The sequence below is a fragment of the Schistocerca cancellata genome, chromosome 1 (genome assembly GCF_023864275.1).
Source record: "Schistocerca cancellata isolate TAMUIC-IGC-003103 chromosome 1, iqSchCanc2.1, whole genome shotgun sequence".
In the NCBI taxonomy this organism is placed as follows: Eukaryota; Metazoa; Arthropoda; class Insecta; order Orthoptera; family Acrididae; genus Schistocerca; species Schistocerca cancellata.
The window spans coordinates 1,158,979,346-1,158,993,775 of NC_064626.1; the positions used below are offsets into that span (position 1 = coordinate 1,158,979,346).

Genomic DNA, 14,430 nt, shown 5'->3' on the forward strand with positions numbered 1-14,430 from the left:
AAATCAGACGTACACAATAAATTATTTACCATGGAGACTAAACAAGATCAGTATTTTAGTCACAACTGTGTCCGCTGCGAAATGAACGACACTGATTTTCCGCCGCACTGTCTGTCGTTAGTTGGATCAGAATACCATTTTATTTTCGATTTTTCACTACTGCACAATTTATTGTTCCTGCAAAGGATGTCAGATGTAATCTGCCTAAAATAAGAACGTGATTAGTTGAGAGAATTAAAATTAAATAAAGATAGTCAGTCAACGGACATACGCCCCCCCTTTCTTTTTTTTTAAAAAAAAGGACTGCTTCCGAAATACATTCTGAAACAAAGCAACGCGACGCACCAAGAAGGAATTGTCTGAATTGGGACGGAAATCGGTAGATGTGATGTACATATATAGACAAACAAATGATTACGATTTCAGAATAATTGGATGATTTATTCACGAAAAAGAACTTCACAAACTGAGCAAATCAGTAACGCGTTGGTCCCTCTCCGGCCCTTATACAAGTAGTTAGTTGGCTTGGCATCGATTGGTGGAGTTGTTGGATGTTCTCCTGAGGGATGTCGAGCCGACTTTTGTCCAATAGTCTAAATCCCAAGCTGGTTGGAGGGCCCAGCCCATAATTCTCCAAACGTTCTCAGGTGGGGAGAGATACAGCTGCCTTTTTGGCCAAGGTGTGGTTTGGCATGGACGAAGACAAGTAGTAGAAACTCTCGCCATGTGCGGGCAGGCATTATCTTGCTGAAATGTAAGTCCAGGATGGCTTGCTACGAAGGGCAACAAAACGGGCGCAGAATATCGCTGACGTGTCGCTGTGTTATGTGCCGACGGTGACCAAGGGTGCCAAGTGTGCCCAAAAGGGTCCTGCTATCAAAAGAAATGGTACCCCAGACCATAACTCCTGATTGTCGTGTCGTATGGCGGACGACAGTTAGGTTGCTCTCCCACCACTAGCAAGGGAGTCTCCAAACACGACTTCAGCCTGGAATCTCATTGACTGGAGTAGAATTATCTTCAGTGATGAGTCCCACCCCGAACTGGCTGCTTGTCTCAGTGCTTCCCAAGCCCTAGCCGGCCGTGGTGGCCAAGCGGTTAAAGGCGCTACAGTCTGGAACCGCGCGGCCGCTACGGTCGCAGGTTCGAATCCTGCCTCGGGCATGGATGTGTGTGATTCCCTTAGATTAGTTAGGTTTAAGTAGTTCTAAGTTCTAGGGGACTGATGACCACAGATGTTAAGTCCCATAGTGCTCAGAGCCATTTGAACCATTTTTTTTCCCAAGCCCTACCTCGTCCAGCAAGCCTGCCAGATCTCTACCCAACTGAAAAGGTATGGAGTATTACGGGCAGGCCCCCTCCGACCAGCTCGGGATTTTGAGGATGTAACACACCAGTTTGACAGAATCTGGTACGATATCCCTAATAAGGGCATCCAACAAGTCTATCAATCACCGCCAAGCCGAATAACTGCTTGCATAAGCGCCAGAGTTGGGGCGACGCGTTGTTGACTTGCTCAATTTGTGAAGCTCTTTCTCGTAAATAAATCATCCAGTTTTTCTGAAATCGTAATCATTCGTTTGCATATGTAATCGCATCTACCGATTTCATTCCCATTCGGGTAGTTCCTTCGTGGTGCGTCGCTTTTTTGTCTTATAGTGTATTTGGGAAGTAGACAGAATTTATGTAGCCCACACGTTGTTAAGATGTAGTGTGATGGCTTACAATTCAACTCATATTTTATTATAATGAATGAGATGATGATTTGTTGGTCAGTGCTCTTGTTATAATAAACTGTTTCTCAATAAGATTGTCACATAGTGATTTAAAAATCATGATTGAGTACAAATAACAAGGTTTCTGATTCAAGGAAAGTCAATGGTTCAAAACCTATCTTTTTACACTTCTATTTTTATCGCGGAGTTCTCTGAGGGTTGCTGGTAATGAAGAAATTAGAAGACAGTGTGTAAACTCGTCTTGTGCCTACTACATTACACCATTGTGCTGGTCGCTCGCACAATTTTAATCTGCCGCTCGGCAGATGGTCTGAAATATTTTCCTCCTCGCTTGGTGGAGGGCATTTGGGAATTATTAAGAATCGTGGGAAAATTCATCCTATATTTATTTTGGGAATATGAATAGAGAGATTAGAGATGCTCCATTTGTGTAAGACTTGTGAAGGAGGTAAGGCTCCCCAGAACACTAAGATTGGTTTCCTTGCATTCAAATTGGTAGAAAGACCGTTTGAGAAGTTATACGTGCATTTCTCAGGTCCCGTTCTATGAACCAGAATATGATTTAAATATGCAAAAGTTTGTATGGATGCATTTTCCCAGTTTGTGTAGTTTTCCGACGAAGGTGGCTACGGCCCAGTCGGCCATAGAAACCCTAGAAAAGTGTATTTGGAGCAAGTGACTGTCATGGATAATGTGACGACCTTTATTTTTAAGGGCCTTAAGAGATGTAGCATTATACCACTGGTGCCTATTACCTCCACCCTTCCTATTCAGAGAGAGTTAACAGGGTTCTTAGGGCTGCTCTTATTGCTCATCACAGTCATGACCAGCCAGGATGGGATAAGTCGCTGTGATGCCTGATGATCGCCTTCAGTACAGCTACGCACACAAGGCCACTATGGTTGAATTGCTTCTCACGTTTAAGGTAAATTCTCCCTTCACTAATTTATGGCCGATTTATGATTTGTTACAGGAGACACCGTTAAATGCAGAGGAGAGAGCAGATAGGTGGAATGAATACACTGAAAGCCTCTATGAGGGTGAAGATGTGATAGAAGAAGAAACAGGAGTCGATTTAGAAGAGATAGGGGATCCAGTATTAGAATCGGAATTTATAAAAGCTTTGGAGGACTTACGGTCAAATAAGGCAGAAGGGACAGATAACATTCCATCAGAATTTCTAAAATCAATGGGGGAAGTGGCAACAAAACGACTATTCACGTTGGTGTGTAGAATATATGAGTCTGGCGATATACCATCTGACTTTCGGAAAAGCATCATCCACACAATTCCGAAGACGGCAAGAGCTGACAAGTGCGAGAATTATCGCACAATCAGCTTAACAGCTCATGCATCGAAGCTCTTACAAGAATAATACACAGAAGAATGGAAAAGAAAATTGAGAATGCGCTAGGTGACGATCAGTTTGGCTTTAGGAAAAGTAAAGGGGCGAGAGAGGCAATTCTGACATTACGGCTGATAATGGAAGCAAGGCTAAAGAAAAATCAAGACACTTTCATAGGATTTGTCGACCTGGAAAAAGCGTTCGACAATATAAAATGGTGCAAGCTGTTCGAGATTCTGAAAAAAGTAGGGGTAAGCTATAGGGAGAGACGGGTCATATACAATATGTACAACAACCAAGAGGGAATAATAAGAGTGGACGATCAAGAACGAAGTGCTCGTATTAAGAAGGGCGTAAGACAAGGCTGTAGCCTTTCGCCCCTACTCTTCAATCTGTACATCGAGGAAGCAATGATGGAAATAAAAGAAAGGTTCAGGAGTGGAATTAAAATACAAGGTGAAAGGATATCAATGATACGATTCGCTGATGACATTGATATCCTGAGTGAAAGTGAAGAAGAATTAAATGATCTGCTGAACGGAATGAACAGTCTAATGAGTACACAGTATGGTTTGAGAGTAAATTGGAGAAAGACGAAGGTAATGAGAAGTAGTAGAAATGAGAACAGCGAGAAACTTAACATCAGGATTGATGGTCACGAAGTCAATGAAGTTAAGGAATTCTGCTACCTAGGCTGTAAAATAACCAATGACGGACGGAGCAAGGAGGACATCAAAAGCAGACTCGCTATGGCAAAAAAGGCATTTCTGGCCAAGAGAAGTCTACTAATATCAAATACCGGCCTTAATTTGAGGAAGAAATTTCTGAGGATGTACGTCTGGAGTACAGCATTGTATGGTAGTGAAACATGGACTGTGGTAAAACCGGAACAGAAGAGATTCGAAGCATTTGAGATGTGGTGCTATAGACGAATGTTGAAAATTAGGTGGACTGATAAGGTAAGGAATGAGGAGGTTCTACGCAGAATCGGAGAGGAAAGGAATATGTGGAAAACACTGATAAGGAGAAGGGACAGGATGATAGGTCATCTGCTAAGACATGGGGGAATGACTTCCATGGTACTAGAGGGAGCTGTAGAGGGCAAAAACTGCAGAGGAAGACAGAGATTGGAATACGTCAAGCAAATAATTGAGGACGTAGGTTGCAAGTGCTACTCTGAGATGAAGAGGTTAGCACAGGAAAGGAATTCGTGACGGGCCGCATCAAACCAGTCAGTAGACTGATGACAAAAAAAAAAAAAAAAAAAAAAAAAAAAACGGGAGACAGACACTCCAACCAACTTGACTGACAAAAGGAACGTGCTAAAAGTAATAGAGTTCATGTTCAACAGACTAAATAGTACAACAGAGGTTGACAGTCTAAAAATTTTAAGGTGTATGATACGGTTATGTTGAAGATTTTCGGTGCCATTAGTATGGTGGGCAATAAGATAATCGATAAATTGCTGTCTAGGTTCATGGAGCAGTTACGGATTTTGAAGTTTTTAACTTCAGTGACAATATTGGTACGTAACCCAGTTCTGGCCAGCAAAAGAGGATCCACCTTCCTCAAATCAAGCTGGTTCAAAAGCAAATGAGGTAAAGTATAAGCAGTCCCTGGGAATGTGGGGTAATTTATCGTTTTCTTTGTATCATTTTGGTTGTTCTGCTTTCGCTTCATCTAGAAACTTGTTGTGTATTTTATTCCAGAGTAATGAGAGTATGTCTAGATATAGTTTTATAGTCTAGATATGTTTTATTTTGGGAGCACGTCCTTTGGGGTCTTCGCACATATGATACAGACTAAAGTGGGAGGACAGTATTTACCGGTTACCCACACTTTGGATCAGCCGCTTGGGTGATCGTCTGAAAGAAGTCTGCACCGCGCCACCTACTGGGAATAGTCGGTACGCAGAGCCCACACATTGGTGCAGCGTGTACCGACTAGGACAGAGTGAATCTATTGAATCTCGGCAGAGGCACGCACGGAGAGATGACTTGCGGCTTGCGGAAAACAGACAGCTGTTTTGGAAGCCGCCAACTGATGCTATAGGACGGGATATCTTGAAACTCTCTGTAGCTGTGACACAAGAGTGGACAGCACGGATTGTGGCGATTGTTTACGAAATGTGGGGAACGTTATATGTTCAGCAGGAGTGAATTACAAGGTACTGTATAGTGACGGCACTCTCTTTTCTATTGGCGTGAACTGCGATGGAATTGCATTTCAAATAACGGATGTTGACTGGTGTTATATTCATGCTATAAGAAGACATGTATACAGGGTGGTCCATTGATAGTGACCGGGCCAAATATCTCACGAAATAAGCAACAAACGAAAAAACTACAAAGAACGAAACTCGCCTAGCTGAAGGGGGAAACCAGATGGCGCTATGGTTGGTCCGCTAGATGGCGCTGCCATAGGTCAAACGGATATCAACTGCGTTTTTTAAAATAGGAACTCCCATTTTTGATTACATATTCGTGTAATACGTAAAGAAATATGAATGTTTTAGTTGGACCCCTTTTTTCGGTTTTTGATAGATGGCGCTGTAACAGTCACAAACGTATAAGTACGTGGTATCACGTAACATTTCCCCAGGGCGGACGGTATTTGCTTCGTGATACATTACCCGTGTTAAAATGGACCGTTTACCAATTGCGGAAAAGATCGATATCGTGTTGATATATGGCTATTGTGATCAAAATGCCCAACGGGCGTATTGCGCAAGAATCGAGAATCTCAAAAACGTCGGTGTTGAGAATGCTATATCTACATCGATTGTACCCGTACCATATTTCTATGCACCAGGAATTGCATGGCGACGACTTTGAACGTCGTGTATAGTTCTGCCACTGAGCACAAGAGAACTTACGGGACGATGACAGATTTTTTGCACGCGTTCTATTTAGCGACGAAGCGTCATTCGCCAACAGCGGTAACGTAAACCGGCATTATATGCACTATTGGGCGACGGACAATCGACGATGGCTGCGACAAGTGGAACATCAGCGACCTTGGCGGGTTAATGTATGGTGCGACATTGTGGGAGGAAGGATAATTGGCCCCCATTTTATCGATGCCAATCTAAATGGTGCAATGTATGCTGATTTCCTACGTAATGTTCTACCGATGTTACTACAAGACGTTTCACTGCATGACAATGGCGATGTACCTCCAACATGATGGATGTTCGGCACATAGCTCGCGTGCGGTTGAAGCGATGTTCAATAGCATATTTCATGACAGGTGGATTGCTCGTCGAAGCACCATACCATGGCCCGCACGTACACCGGATCTGACATCCCGGGATTTCTTTCTGTGGGGAAAGTTGAAGGATATTTGCTATCGTGATCCACCTACAACGCCTGACAACATGCGTCGGCGCATTGTCAATGCATGTGCGAACATTACGGAAGGCGAACTACTCGCTGTTGACAGGAATGTCGTTACACGTATTGCCAAATGCATTGAGGTCGACGGACATCATTTTGAGCATTTATTGCGTTAATGTGGTATTTACAGGTAATCACGCTGTAACAGCATGCGCTCTCAGAAATGATAACTTCACAAAGGTACATGTATCAGATTGGAACATCCGAAATAAAATGTTCAAACATACCTACGTTCTGTATTTTAATTTAAAAAACCTACCTGTTACCAACTGTTCGTCTAAAATTGTGAGCCATATGTTTGTGATTATTACAGCGCCAACTATCACAAAGCGAAAAAAGTGCTCCAACTAAAACATTCATATATCTTTACGTACTACACGAATATGTAGTAAAAATGGGTGATCCTATTTTAAAAAACGCAGTTGATATCTGTTTGACCTATGGCAGAGCCATCTAGCGGGCCAGCCATAACTCCATCTGGTTTCCGCCTTCAAGCTAGACGAGTTTCGTTCTTTACAGTTTTTTCGTTTAACGCTTATTTCGTGAGATATTTGGCCCGGAAACGATCAATGGACCACCCTGTATTATCGTATTGATCTGTATTGCAAGATGTTATTAGCAGTTCACTTCCCATCACCCCGTTGGAACATACACCGAGGTGACAAAAGTCACGGGATAGCGATATGCTCGTATACACATGGCGGTAGTATTGAATGCACAAGACATAAAGGGTAGTACTTTGTATCCCTCCGAAACCCAGGCGATCATTGTAGGCAAAACCACCCCTTCCTTCCGCCTCCTTGATTTATATCTCACCATCTATGGCCGTTCTATCGCCCTCACTCCCACCCTTAAGTACCTTGGCGTCACCCTTGACCGTCGCCTCTCCTGGACTCCCCATCTCCGGACAATCCAAGCCAAGGCACGCTCCCGCCTCAGTCTCCTCAAGCTCCTCTCCGGCCGTACGTGGGGTCTGGACCCCTCCACCATCCTCCACACCTATAAATCCCTCATCCGCCCTATCCTTTGTTATGCCCATCCGGCTTGGATCTCTGCCCCCCTACCTTTTACAAATCCCTCCAAATTCTTGAACGCCATGCTCTCCGCCTCGCCTATCGCATCCGTCTCCCTTCCCCCACACGGATCCTCTACGATCTCATCCCCTACCCCCACCTTCTCCTTTTCCTTGAAAGGATACGGATCCTGTACACCTCCCGTAAACTCGATCCTCCTCACCCGCTCGTCTCCCCGATCCTCTCCCACCCCCGCCCACTGCCGCGCCTGTATTCCCACGTCCCACCCCGTCTCCATCTCTCCACCCTCCTTACCCTCTCCCGAGGTGGCTTCCGCCAGCTCCCCCTCCCTGATGATGTCCTCCTTCCTTCCATTTACCCCTCCTATCAACTTTGATCCTCCCCCCCACTCCCTGTTTCCTTTCCTTTAGGCACCCTCCCTCCCTTCTCTTTCCTTTTTCCCCCGTCCCCCGTCCTCCACCCCTCTTCCCCTGGGCTTCCCCTCCCCCTTCCTCCCTCCCCCACTCTCCCCTGCCCATGGCATCTCTGCTCTACCCTCTCCCTCTCCCACTCCCCTTCCTCCTCCTCCTCTCTTGGCAGGTCCCCGGACTCGCACACGCTCAGTGAACATTCGCGCGCCGGAGGTCATCGCCATTAGTGTCTCGTGTGTGTGCCTTCGTTTGTGTTTAGTGTTTGTTCGCCGAAACGCCGCCACTGTTCACGTGTCCCATCGCCATCATCCCTGTTTTGTGCGCCGTGTCCACTAGTGTCAGTGATGTTTTCTCGTCAGGCGTGAACGGCTCCGTGTTTTTTTGTTTTTTGGTGTCTACATTGTTTTGCCCACCATTTTTGATTGTATTCTCTGTGTCCCCTCTATTTATTACTTATTGTAAATCTCAAGGCTGAAGAGCGGCGTACTCAGCTGCTGACAGCCCGCCTTGTGTAAGGTGATAAAAATTACAATAAAGAAAAAAAAAGTACTTTGTCAGAGCTCTTATTTGCACTCTGGTGATTCATGTGAAATGGTGTCTGATGTGATTATCGCCACACTAAGGGAATTAACAGACTTTTGAAAGTGAAATTGTTGTTGGAGCTGCACAAAAGGGGGGGCTCTGAGCACTATGGGACTTAACTTCTAAGGTCATCAGTCCCGTAGAACTTAGAACTACTTAAACCTAACTAACCTAAGGACATCACACACAGCCATGTCCGAGGCAGGATTCGAACCTGCGACCGTAGCGGTCGCGCGGTTCCAGACTGTAGCGCCTTTAACCGCTTGGCCACCCCGGCCGGCGGAGCTGCACAGATGGGACGTTCAATGTCGGAAATCGTTAGGATATTCTATATCCCGATATACACAGTGTCAAGAGTGTGCCGGGAATACCACATTTCAGGCTTTACCTCTCACTACGGACAACTCAGTGGGCAATGGCCTTGAATTAGCGACCAAGAGCAGCGGCATATGCTTAGAGTTGTCAGTGCTAACAGACGAGCAACACTGCTTGAAATAGCCGCAGAAATCAATGTGCGACGCACGACGGATGTGTCTGTTTGGACAATGCGGAGAAATTCAGCGTTAATGGGCTGTGGCACCAGACGACCGATTCAAGTGCCTTTGCTAACAGCACGGCATCGCCTGCGGCTCCTCTCCTAGGGTCCTGATCATATCTGTTGGATCCTAAATGACAGGAAAACCGTAGCCTGGTCAGATGAGACCAGATTTCAGTTGGTTCGACTGTGGCGCATGCGCCACAAAGCCATGGACCATAGTTGTCAACAAGGCAATGTGCAAGCTAGTGGCGGCTCCATAATGGTGTGGCCTGTGTGTACGTGGAATGGACTGGGTCCTCTGATCCAATTACACTACTAATTGAGAAGCCATTCATGGATTTCATGTTCCCAAACAACGGTGGAATTTTTATAGACGACAGTGCGCCATATCACTGGGCCCCAATTGTTCGTGATTGGCTTGTAGAACAAACTGGCAATTCCACTGAGTACATGCCCGCGAATGACAAAGGTCCCGAGTTCGAGTCTCGGTCCAGCACACAGTTTTAATCTGCCAGGAAGTTTCATATCAGCGCACACTCCGCTGCAGAGTGAAAATCTCATTCTGGAAACATCCCCCAGGCAATGGCTAAGCCATGTCTCCGCAATATCCTTTCTTTCAGGAGTGCTAGTTCTGCAAGGTTCGCAGAAGAGCTTCTGTTAAGTTTGGAAGGTAGGAGACGAGGTACTGGCAGAAGTAAAGCTGTGAGGAATGGGCGTGAGTCGTGCTTGGTTAGCTCAGTGGCAGCCGGCACGGTAGCTCAGCGTGTTCGGTCAGAGAGCCGGTTGGCCTCTGTAATAAAAAACTGAGTGGAAGGATCAACCAGCGGACTTGAACAGGATGTCTTGCGACGTCCGCAACGACGAAACACAGCGATCAATAACGAACAAAATGCAAAAAAATAAAAAAAAATTTAAAAAAAGTGGTAGAGCGCTTGCCCGCGAAAGGCAAAGGTCCCGAGTTCGACTCTCGGTCCAGCACACATTTTTAATCTATCAGGAAATTTCATATCAGCGCACTCTCCGGTGCAGAGTAAAAATCTCATTCTGGAAACCACGTGGAGTTGCTGCACTATTGTGGGCGAAAGGAGGTCCGACACGATATTAGGAGATTTCTCTTGACTTTTGCCACCTCAGTGTACAGTGGGTCCAAGGGCATTTTAGGCACCATCGCGATACTGCATTGTACCTTAAACCGCTAGTATGTCATTTGAGTTTAGCTACTAAATGCTGCCTTGAATGAACTGTAACATGAACATGTTATTGAATGTCATTGATTGGCTGTGAGTGAGTGGGCTATAAGGCAAACAAAGGAAAGTTCTCGTGGCAGTTTTAGCAGAGCTAGTGTATGTCTGATTTCATGAATTATTAGCTTAAGGGGATTTACTTGATAAGTCGTTAATATGTAGGTCACATCACCTGCGTGCGTCAGTCGTTGCTTTCTGTGAGGGTCTGATACTATTTCTGTGTCATATTAACACGAGTTCTTTTGCAGATTCCATGTAAGTTAATCTGCCTTGCCTTGTTAAGAGATGGACTAACCTGAACCACACCCCAAGCAATGTTTTGAATCTATTCTAATTCATTAATGTTAACCCACCTTTTGAGATGCAGAACCATGTTCAGATGCGTCCTTGTACTAAAATAGTTTGCACCGTTTAAGAGATGGTAAAATTACCTTCTAATAAAATTTTTGAATCTTTCTTAAAAGTACAAAAATACTAATTTTCAATAAAATAAATTTTCTTGTAATTTGGTCAGACTATTGTGTTTTTGTGGATATTATGTCCAAAATAAATTTTGACTTTAGCAAAGAGTTCTTAATGCATGATGAGTGTGAACAATACAAATAAAGGTGTTGTGATGTTCTTGGAAAATAAATGTATACTGTATGTGAACTGGCCGAGCTCATGACACAGTTCCACTTAATTGTACTGGTATATTGTTTTGATGGTTGGTTAGTTTTTTGCTTGGGTGGTATAGATATGAAAAAATGGTTCATTTAATTAATATTGATCATATGTATAGACTGAAGTGTCGAGTGAAAATTTGTATCAAGGCCAGGAATCGAATGCGGGTCTCCTGAATACTCGGCAGGTGTGTTAGCAACTAAGCCACCGTGGCACAGCGCTTCACACAAGTGCACGGATTACCCTGACACACTTCTCTCCTCGATAAAAATTCTGACTGCCGCCTCAGTCTACTTTAAATACCCTCTTACAAACGAAATTATTATTGAGAAGGAAAGTGAGCCAGCGAGCCCGTACAATTGTGTAAACCTCTGTGCCACGGTGGCTTAGTGGCTAACACACCTGCCTGATAAGCAGGAAACCCGCATTCGATTCCTAGCCTTGATACAAATTTTCACTCGACACTTCAGTTTATATACATGAAATCGTATCTGCATGAGACCAGTAAAGTCTCTGAAATTGTGTCATTTCATTATTATTGGCCCTTTTGCGCATTTTATCTGAATGTCCCTTCATTGCTGGAGTGAATGCAGGGCTGCCCCTGTACAGTTGGACCACCACACTACCAACTGTGTTTAGCAGGCTAGATGCGGCCGCTACCTCATCCACTGGGATATTAGTAAGCAGATGAGACAAGGCACGGTGTACAGTCGAGCCGCCAGCACCTGCCACAGTGTCTGGGGCCACCAGCTTCGCCCCTGTGTGGCGTGTGAGCCGCAGCACGTAGCACTTTGATCTGCGGGCACTACCTTGCGATCGGATAGTGACGTGTTCACGTGGTACCGCGCCGTATCCTTCCGCTGGCGGATACTTAAGCCTGCGCTCCGCCCAGGGCTTCAAGCAGGCCGCACCAGCAGACCACCTTGCCGAGTCACCGCTCTGGCAGTGGCGCACCTGTTGCTGACGCCACGCAGGACCTCTGCCTGCCGTTCCTAGGTGCCACACCACGCCTCAACGTCATTATCCGAGGCATCGACACCGATATCTGCCGACGCCAGACGGTCCGGAAGTACTGTCTATTGTGTTGGCAGAAGAGCCAACACCGTGTTGCTAGAGGAGGCCGAAATGCACGCCTTTAAGCTCACGCAGGCTGGCGTGAGGTCTGGAAAATGACAATGTAATTAATATAGCCAATAAGGTACGTTGCTGCTGGAATACTTAACTTTAATCCATAATTGGTGTACATCTCTCTTGACTGTTCATGCTTCACAATCTCAATATTAACTGGTAATGGCGCCTTGCTAGGTCGTAGCAAATGACGTAGCTGAAGGCTATGCTAACTATCGTCTCGGCAAATGAGAGCGTAGTTGTCAGTGTAGCATCGCTAGCAAACTCTGCTGTACAACTGGGGCGAGTGCTAGGACGTCTCTCTAGACCTGCCGTGTGACGGCGCTCGGTCTGCAATCACTGACAGTGGCGACACGCGGGTCCGACGTATACTAGCGGACCGCGGCCGATTTAAAGGCTACCACCTAACAAGTGTGGTGTCTGGCGGTGACACCACACTGTCGTCTCAAGAACATAATCCGAGTGCTAGGTTGGATCCTAAAGTCGATTTTCCTCGGTTCCTCTAGCTCCGCCGCCTACAACGACTTGTGGGCTTCGAATCTCTGGCAGCATCTCAGACAGACATTTTCTGTTTGTAATTTAGTTGTGTTGCCATTCACCCATGGACATTGTATTTCAGTTTCGTCTTCTACAGGGTGTCACAAAAAGGTACGGCCAAACTTTCAGGAAACATTCCTCACACACAAAGAAAGAAAATATGTTATGTGGACATGTGTCCGGAAACGCTTACTTTCCATGTTAGAGCTCATTTTATTACTTCTCTTCAAATCACATTAATCATGGAATGGAAACACACAGCAACAGAACGTACGAGCGTTACTTCAAACACTTTGTTACAGGAAATGTTCAAAATGTCCTCCGTTAGCGATGATACATGCATCCACCCTCCGTCGCATGGAATCCCTGATGCGCTGATGCAGCCTTGGAGAATGGCGTATTGTATCACAGCCGTCCACAATACGAGCACGAAGAGTCTCTACATTTGGTACCGGGGTTGCGTAGACAAGAGCTTTCAAATGCACCCATAAATGAAAGTCAAGAGGGTTGAGGTCAGGAGAGCGTGGAGGCCATGGAATTGGTCCGCCTCTACCAATCCATCGGTCACCGAATCTGTTGTTGAGAAGCGTACGAACACTTCGACTGAAATGTGCAGGAGCTCCATCGTGCATGAACCACATGTTGTGTCGTACTTGTAAAGGCACATGTTCTAGCAGCACAGGTAGAGTATCCCGTATGAAATCATGATAACGTGCTCCATTGAGCGTAGGTGGAAGAACGAAACTAAAATGAGTTCTAACATGGAAATTAAGCGTTTCCGGACACATGTCCACATAACATCTTTTCTTTATTTGTGTGTGAGGAATGTTTCCTGAAAGTCTGGCTGTACCTTTTTGTAACACCCTGTATATTGGTAATACACTAAAGAGCCAAATAAACTGGTACACCTGCCTAATATCGTGTAGGGCCCTCGGCGAGCACGCAGAAGTGCCGCAACACGTCGTGGCATGGACTCGACAAATGTCTGAAGTAGTGCTGGTTGGAACTGACACCATGAATCCTGCGGGGCTGTCCATACATCCGTAAGAGTACGAGGTGGTGGAGATCTCTTCTGAACAGCACGTTGCAAGGCATCCCAGATACGCTCAATAATGTTCATGTCTGGGGAGTTTGGTGGCTAACGGAAGTGTTTTAACTCAGGAGAGTGTTCCTGGAGCCGCTCTGTAGCAATTCTGGACGTGTGAGGTGTCGCATAATGCAGCTGATCAGACAGGATGCTCACGTACGTGTAACCTGTCAGAGTCGTATCTAGCAGTATCAGGTGTCACACATCACTCCAACTGCGCACGCCCCACTCCATTACAGAGCCTCCACGATCTTGAACAGTCCCATGCTGACATGCAGGGCCCATGGATTCATCAGGTTTTCTCTATACCCGTACACGTCCATCCGCTCGATAAAATTTGAAATGACCAAGCAACAGGTTTCCAGTCATCAACACTGTTGGTGTTGATGGGTATATGGGCCTAGGAGAGGCGTAAAGCTTTGTGTTGTGCAGTCATCAAGGGAACGTAACGATGTTATTTATTATAAATAATGTATTTGTATGTATATAGGTCACGACTGTAATGTTTGCGCAGTGGCCAGAAAAGTTAACGTGACTCTCATCTACGGCAGAAAGTAAACATAAGTTACGCATTGTGATTTCATTTATTGGAAAGTCCAGTAATGTAGTGAAGTACACAACTGGCCATTAAAATTACTACACCAAGAAGAAATGCAGATGATAAACGGATATTCATTGGAGAAATATATTATACTAGAACTGACATGTGATTACATTTTCACGCAATTTGG

At 45.3% G+C, this 14,430-nt stretch overlaps 1 protein-coding gene across 1 annotated transcript in view; it reads right to left on the reverse strand.

The window, feature by feature from the left end:
- Positions 1 to 14,430, reverse strand: part of LOC126137422 (tubby-related protein 4) — a 554,251-nt gene that overhangs the window by 122,434 nt on the left and 417,387 nt on the right. The gene's annotated exons all lie outside the window — the stretch shown is intronic.